The sequence below is a fragment of the Scyliorhinus canicula genome, chromosome 1 (assembly GCF_902713615.1).
Source record: "Scyliorhinus canicula chromosome 1, sScyCan1.1, whole genome shotgun sequence".
In the NCBI taxonomy this organism is placed as follows: domain Eukaryota; kingdom Metazoa; phylum Chordata; class Chondrichthyes; order Carcharhiniformes; family Scyliorhinidae; genus Scyliorhinus; species Scyliorhinus canicula.
In genome coordinates, this window is record NC_052146.1 from 51,326,548 (window position 1) to 51,335,297 (window position 8,750).

Below are 8,750 nucleotides of genomic sequence, written 5' to 3' on the forward strand. Positions count from 1 at the left end.
AGGGAGAATTTATCATGTCAAATCCACCTAACCTGCACATCTTTGGATTGTGGGAGGAAACCAGAGCACCCGGAGGAAACCCACACAGACTAGGGAGAAAGTGCAAACTCCACACAGATAATTACCCACGGAATCAAACCCGTATCCGTGGCGCTGTGAGGCAGCAGTGCGAACCATTGTGCCACCATGCCGTCCAAGTTTCAATAGAATTTCTGTCTCGAATGAATTCAATGACACAGCTTTCACTGCTCTCTGGGAAAGAGAATTCAACAAACTAATCACCCTCTGAGAAAAAGAATTCTCCTCATCTCCGTCTTAAAAGGAGACCTCTTATTCTTAAGCTGTGTTCGCTTGTTCTAGTCTCACCCACAATTGGAAACATCTTCCCAGTATCCACTCTATCAAGTCCCCTCAGTATCTTATATGATTCTCTTTCTTCTGAACTCGTGGATAAAGGCCCTATCTGTTCAACCCTTCTTCATAAAATAAGGCCTTCATGCCAGGGATGAGTCGAATAATGGCATGTGTATTAACAGTGTCCCCTATTGTATGCTGCAACATGATTTGCTTTAGTTTCTAACCATGGAAGTTTAACATCAGACAATAAACTCTCGAGAAAAATTAGCATTTGATTCATTCTATTGCTAACACTAATCTTTTTATTGAGCTTCTATTAGCTCAAGTGCAGAGGAGTTACTTATTTAATTGAATTGTACCTCTATTCTTGATTACCAGAGTGCTTCTCCAAGGAATGCATTTTCTGCAGCAAGTTTTGTCTTTGAGCAGTTGGTTATGGAATTCAGTGTAGCATTGATTGAAGCTGAGCCTTGTTATAAGCAGTACTTTTAGAATTGCCAGTTCTATTCAGTTACTCTTATCTGTCCAAGTGTTGTTCATGATGGAAAAGGTCTGGTCCACGGGTGCATGTGCTCCAGGCAATCACGTTGCAACTGGAATGATAAGACTAATGTAGGGGTGTTATCCCAGAGTTTAGGCCTAGGCAACTTGAAGACCCAGCTACCAAGAGTGCAGCAATTAAAATCAGGGATGCTCAAGTGGCCAGAATTGGAAAAGTGTAAATACGTCCGAGGGTTGTGGGACTGGAGGAGAATACAGAGATCAGCAAGAGCCAGACCATGGAGGGGTTTGAAAACAAGAAGTTTGTCAACAACAGCTGGCTCCATAGCTCAGTCGTTAGAACGCTGGTCTTGTCAACCAGAGGTCGCGAGTTCAATTCTTGTTGGAGCCTTGTGTTTAAAATTTGCAAGTTGGTTGGCAAAGTAAGTTTTAGGGAGTTAGCACAGTGGTTAGCACTGTTGGTTCACAGCACCAGGGTCCCAGGTTTGATTCCTGGCGGAGCCTGCACATTCTCACTGTGGCTGCGTGGGTTTCCTATGGGTGCTCCAGTTTTCTCCCACAAGTCCCGAAAGACATGCTCTTAAATAATTTGGACATTCTAAATTCTTCCGAACAGGCGCCGGAATGTGGCGACTGAGGGCTTTTCACAGTAACTTCATTGCAGAGTTAATGTAAGCCTACTTGTGACAATAAAGATTATTATTAGAATGAGAATTTTAAAATACTGACACTGCTTGTCCAGGAGCTGATGTATAGCAGTAAAGTCTAAAGGTAATGAAGTGATGAATGAGGGTTTCAACAGCAGATGAGTTAAGATAAGGGCAAAGCCGGATAATATCACAGAGGTGGAAATAGGCTGTATTAGTGATGACACAAGTTTGAAGTCCAAAATTAACCTTGAGGCCGAATGTGTTACCAATGTTGCAAACTGTTCTAACCTGCCTGCTTACCACTGGCTGGGGACTAATGGCAATCCCACAATCCTTAGGGAGTATGAGCTTCCCCAATGAGGGGGGGCGGAGAAATCATTGGCAGAGTCCCTGCATCAATAGAGCTGGCCAGTTTGGAACCAGCTAGAGAGCAAGGGAGTTACTGCTGCTTAAATGTTATTGTAAATAAATGTTATTTATTTCTATTCTACAACTTGTGCTGGATTCTTCGTGGCCCTCACAAAACATACAGACTGCAGGGAGACGGTTATGGAGTCAGTAGTTTGGGAACAGAGTTCGGGGTGGGATCAGAAATAGTGGCGACAATCTTCCCAATTTATAATTGGAGGAGATTTCTGTTCATCCAGTACTGGATACGCAGCGTCATAATCCACCTGAGGCAAAAGACTTTGCTGGGTGCTCCAATCAATTGCCAGGCTGATAGCTACTAGTTTGATCAGCTGACATATTCAAGGGGCCGGCAGCCTCACAATTAAGATTCACAAATATGCTGAAGAATTAAATACTTTATGACCTGAAATTACCACTAATCAACAAGATACCCCAGAGACTTTAATACTGGGCCTCAGCTGCTTAGTCCCAGCAGCCTCCTCCTGGGAAGACCTAAACATTTCTTATGGGTCCTTGAGGAGAGCGTCTGTAATTTATGCTCCCACTGGAAATGTTAAAGAAGCCATACTTGGATTCCCCAGCGCGGGCCTCTAAGTATCATCAGAGCTTACTCTGCATATCCAAAGAATGCCCCCACAGGCTTTTGAAGGCTCTGAAAACATCAGAACCCACAGGAAAATGGAGGGATGGGTGTGGATGTGTCCCACATACTATCTGAGGCACCCAATCGCCTGGGCTACACTGGGTAGACAGGGCTAACATCAAACTTTATATTTAAATCCTTTGCTTAAATTCGTGTCCCAATCACAATAACACAGCCAAGGGAGCGTGTGCGTGATTCATGGGCCTCTCCATACCATTTGATGCTGATAGAAGAAGGTTAGATGTTCAAAGTTATCCTGAGGTGGAAGGACATTCAATCTTCCACAGTTGTGGAGCAGTCGGGAATGCCTCACCAAGACATAAAAACATATTGCATAACGTTTTTAAAAAAAAAAATTCTCTCCCCAGGTGTGATAATTGCCAGCCAAGCATTCATTGCCCATCCCTCATTGTCCTTGCTACTTCGTCCCAGGCAGCACTGGCTGTCCTGTGGCTCACCCTCTGGGAGCTTTATTGGAACAGGACATTGCTCCTGTCCTCGACCACATCTAGGAGCCTCCCCAGGTCCATGTCTCCAAACCTAGTGGTTTGAGGCAGGTCGTCTCAGCACCTTGGCTGCGAGCTGAGTGAGGTCGGCTGTGCAAAGTGCAGAACCTTGTTTGGTGGGGGGTCTGCTGGCGAGCGCGGACCTGGCAAATAGGCGGGCAAGCCTACATTTATGGTGTGAAGCCTGTGAGGCCTCATTAAGTATTGTGGTAGATAATCAGCCATGATCTAATTGAATGGGTCCATGGGCCAAATGACCTGCCCCTGTTCCTATGTTCCTCTTAGAAAGTTAAAAAGATGGAACTTTATTAAGACATATTGAATGAGATAAAGCAGTTTCCCAATTCTGGGAAGGTTTCCCAACATTACATGCATGGATGAAGCAAAGATTGGGGGCTGGATTCTCCAGTCGCCACCAGCGAAATCGCGTTCGGCAAACGGCCGGAGAACCTAAATTCTCGCCGAAATTGGGGGCAGTGCACATTTTGCGATGCTCCGCCCCCTCCAAAGCGGCGTACTCTGCGGGCACGCCGCGCCACGTATCGACAGCCTCAGGCCATTGCCTGAGGCCTGCCCCCCGAAACCCTGCCCCCGACCGGCCGGGTTCCCGACGGCGCGGGACACGTGTGGTCTCATCTGCCAAAACGCAGGGTGATGGCTATGGACTCAGTCCAACGCTGTCGCAACAGGGGGGGGGGGGACATATACGTGGATGGGGGCACTGTGGTGGGGTGGTCCGGGGTGTGCGAGCTGGCCGAAGGCGAGACTATTTTGAGGGCCCTTCTGCAAGCAGCCTCCGCCAGAAAGCACGGCGCGACCACTGCAGGCCGACGCCAAGCGCATGCGCGGCCACGGACTTGGCCATTCTCCAGGCTGTATCGGCAGCTAGAGCTGGGTGCTCTACCCTGCCTCCCTGCTAGCCTCCCGCAAAATGGGGAATCGGTGGCCGTTTTGCACTAGTTCTCCTGCTGTTCCCATGCCGGCATGGGGACATAGCCCCACAATTGGAGAATCCAGCCCTGGGTTTATCGGTGATGCCCGTAAGTTTGAATAGTAGGTCAGCACTCACACATAACATGTGGTCACCTGAGGATCTTACAAATCCTTTAAAAAAATCCTTGTGCAAACACCATTAGTAAGTGGCTTGGAGTGTTAATACCCTCCTTCCATCCACTTTAAATGAGGGAGCTTTCTTTCATATTGACACCGAAGAATTTAACAAAATGACAGAGTTATATGGGCTTGTCTACAAAAGAACAGAGGCAGGCAGTACGGTGGCACAGTGGTTAGCATTGCTGCCTACGGCGCTGAGGACCCGGGTTCGAATCCGGGCCCTGGGTCACTGTCCGTGTGGAGTTTGCACATTCTCCCCGTGCCTGCGTGGGTTTCGTCCCCACAACCCAAAAGATGTGCAGGATAGGTGGATTGGCCACGCTAAATTGCCCCTTAATTGGAAAAAATAATTGGGTACGCTAAATTTAAAAAAAAGAACAGGGGCAACTAATATCATTACCTGTGCTTCTCATTGTTCCCTGTTAATAGATTCTTGATGTCCATCCAGCTTTACATAAGCATTTTTAAATTAATTTACAGGATGTGGGCGTCCCTGGTTAGGTCAGCTTTTATTGCCCGTCCCTAGTTACCCTTCAGAAGGTGGTGGTGAGTTGTCTTCTTGAACCCCTACTGTCCCTGAGGTGTAGGTACACCCATTGTGCTGTTAGGGAGGGAGTCCCAGGATGTTGCCCCAGCGACAGTGAAGGAACGGCGATATATTTCCAAGTCGGGATGGTGAGTGACTAAGAGCGGAGTACTCCACAATCGTAATCTCCGACCATGCTCCACACCACACGGATGTGAAGTTGGAGACGGGCTGAGCCTAATGCCCCATGGAGGTTCGACACGGCCCTCCAGGCTGACAAGGCATTCTGCAAACAAATATCACAGGCCATTGACGGGTATGTTACCAACAACCAGGATGGGGAAGTCTCACCCTCCACGTTCTGGGAGGTAGTGATAATGGAGGAAGTTATCGCTTACAAAGCACGCAAAGATAAGAAAGAGAGGGTGGCTGCGCAACAACTGTTCGACTCCATGCTGGAGGTGGACCGGCAGTACTCCATGGTCCTGGCCTGTCCTCCATTGACCTGCTCTCCATGGGGAAAGCAATGAAGCTCTCTGCCAGACATGGGAGACTTTTTACGAACACGGAGAAAGCAGGCGGACACAATGGAAATAGTACAGATTAGGGACAACAACGGCATGGTAATCGCTATGCCAGAAAGGATCAATGAGGCCTTCGGGACCTTCTACTGGGGGGCTGTACACCACTGAACCCCCCCGAGGTGTCTCCGGGATGAAGCAGTTCCTTGATGGACTGGACATGCTAATCGTGGGGGAAGACAGGAGACTGGGCTTGGAAACACCATGAGAACTGGGATAAGTCATGGAGAGTATCACTGGTGGATTGGCCATGCTAAATTGCCCTTAGTGTCCGAAAAGGTTGGATGGGATTGCTGGGTTGTGGGGATGGGGTGGAGGTGTGGACTTGGTTAGGGTGCTCTTTCCAAGGGCCGGTGCAGACTCAATGGGCCAAATGGCCTTGTTCTGCACTGTAAATTCTATGCTTCGATGACTCTATGATAAAGGTCAGGTGAGACTTGAAAGTCCAGGTGAGAGCTGCCATGCATCCCAAGGTCCATGACTTTGGACAATGTTGGATGCACTCGAGTTGCCCTCTTGATCTGGACTGACATGATGGGTGTGTGTGTTCTCCATGTGTGCAAAGTAGAAGACATCTTAATGAGCAGTGGCCCTATGCCTGACTTGTAGGGGCTGCCCCAAAACGCCATCTGTATTACCATGCAAGGTAGACCTTTGATATTTGATGGCAATGCCCAATGTTTGCATCCTCCTTGCAGCTAAAGATGGGATACCTGTGTGTGAACCAAATGTTGAGGTGAGTGGTCAATGATCATTAGGAGACTGAAGTTCTGCCCAAGCAGGCCCTGGTGAAGTTCCTGGATTCTGAAAATGATCCCCAGTACGCTCTATTCAATTTGAGCTCATTGGCTCTCTACTTTATTTAAAGCCTGTCAAGCGAACACTATGGGTCCCTCCACACCAGAGGCATTATTTGTAAGACAATGGTCCCAAGTCCATAAGGCGATGCATCACATGCAAGCTGTGGAGGTAAGGAGAGGTCAAAGTGCCCTTGGAATTAGCCTGTAAATGAGCTCTTTGCAGATACCACTGTTTGTGTCAGAAATTGAGTTTTCCGAATCTTTTTGTTTCAACTTTTAACATAACGGCCAGCACTTTCTGATCAAACCCGCCGGGCGAACATTTTCCTGTTTGTGTTAAAAGCTAACATCACATCAGTCGCAATAACGTAGCTGCAAACCGACAGCCTCCCAAACGAAACAAAATTGTTCATCAAACAATTTCCATGTAAGCAATATTCTTTTTGAAAATTAAAATTTTTAAGACATGAGATGAATAGCACAAAACATGGTCACACTGCGCATTCCATTATCACAATAATATCCTCATATACATTAACCAGTTAAACTATTGCGCAAGCTAATTTAACCGACAAGAATACCCTTCTAATAACCTACAGCATGAAAATTAGAATAGAAAAATATGGTTCATTTGTTATGGTTGAAGCAAGCCAGACTTATTTAAATTATTTCTGTGTCATGTATTTTGAAACCATTTGTATTTGCATTTACAGATAACACTTCAAGAAAATCTATCATTTGAAAGTCATTCCATAGAAGGCTACTGACTTGATGGTGAAAGGTAGTTATTTTATATAATATATACTTCACCTAGTATGGGGTAGCTTGCACTTCCCACTAGTTTTCATGAGGGATTGGTAGATGGATACACTGAATAAAATTTATGCCTGACACCGCCTGTCACCTTTCCCTCACCCATCAGTGTCCTCAGATTCAGAAAATAAAGATCTATTAACCATTTCTTGACCCTCTGCACATCAACATTTAACAATCATGGCAGCTTTTTTGAAATTTTATTGAACAGCTGTCACCTAAAGCAGCGCAACGACAGCCTGGGGAGCATTTAACGAATAATTAATATCTCCAATGCAAGCCAAGTAATAGCCTGTCTCATTCTCTTGACTGGAGAAAAGAATACAAGAGTAATGCAGCGGAACGTTCAGCCTGATCTGGGCATCTGAACCCATTACTCTGTCCCCCAAAAAATCTTCCAAGCTTTGCTGCTTTGCTTTGACACCATGTTAACTGATGTGTGTGATCACAGTTTTATCCTTTTAATGCCTCAAAGCATTTCTGGAAAGATTTCCCAATATAATCTACATTAGCTTGCGTAAACCCTCTCTCCATCCCCCCCCCCCCAACCCCGCTGCACTTCATATCGCCTCTTCCCTCCCCCACCTTTATGATAGTTCAACAGGAGTTTGTGGAGCATCGTCCCTGAGCTTCCTGGTAGCTGATGTGATGTGTAATTAGCAACAACTTCTCCCACTACTGCCAGTGAAAGCAGCACATTTTTCACCCAAAGTGCCGCTGCCGAGCTCTGGAGCACTGAATAATGTAACACAGTGTTGCGCGTCCAGCTTAGATCGCTGCTCTGCCAAATATAAAGGATCTCAACAGAAATAGTCCCAATGGACTCATACAGATCACAGCTGCCATCTTGAAAATCCTAATCCTTGTCTCATATAGGCACTGAAAGGTTTTATTATTTGTTATATCAACAATAACCATTGCTACTGCTGGAGAGGAAATTAGAAAAGAGGGATGTAGAGATAATGGGTCTTGAGAGTACTAATGCAGATCTAGGGATTGCAGAGTGAGGCCATGGACTGGATGTGGAACTGACCTTATTATACTGATTGTACAAGTTACATCTTTCAACACACAAAAGTGCTTTACGTATGGGCCAATTTCTGCATTGTATGGTACTTTGCGATGCCGCTGCATTATTATTAGTTACTTTATCCTCATGCAGTATTACTTGAAATAATGGCCAGAATTTTCCAGTACCTTTGTATGAGCTGGGAGGTGGGAAGACTGGCAAAGTGGAATGGGAAGCCATGAGCGGGGGAGGCACCCCTGCCTTCCTGCTACCATGCCATCTGGTCAACAGAAGGGAGATTGATGGCTCGTACACCCACCGGGAGATGAATTGAACCAGTTAAAGGTCATATCCCACCTCTCAGGCATTTTGCCACATTAGGAGTGCCCAGCATTGTGGGGGAAGACTGCCGGGTGAACAAAGGCATACCACATGACATCTGAAACTCCTGCAATCTGCTGAAGAAATACAAGACATTGGAACAATCCTGCTGTTTGCAGCCTAAGCATCTTCGGCCTTGACTGGATGGCTGAATCAAACTTTACATCTTAATCCAGCCCAGAGCAGTTTCCAAAGGTGCATTCCTCACACAGCCTACCACAAACCAACTCAACATGTCTCCGTAAATATTTTTTTCCACTTTCATCTTCAAGTCCAGTGTTCTCAGCACTCATTTGAACTTAACGTTTCCAAAATATAAACATTCTCATTTATTTTCTGTTACTCACAGTTTTGGATCAAATAAAATGTGATAACATTCCCATTATTTATGAAACCTTTGCAAGTTGTAAATGTTTCTTACCCGCCTTTGAAATGTAACAGCTGAAATAAAATAAGTCC

General features: G+C 45.9%; 1 non-coding gene across 1 annotated transcript; it reads left to right on the forward strand.

Annotated features, from left to right (window-relative positions):
* Window positions 1-1,176: 1,176 nt before the first annotated feature.
* Window positions 1,177-1,249, forward strand: trnat-ugu. Its single transcript has one exon. It is a non-coding gene; the product is annotated as a tRNA-Thr (tRNA).
* The last annotated feature ends 7,501 nt before the right edge of the window (window positions 1,250-8,750 follow it).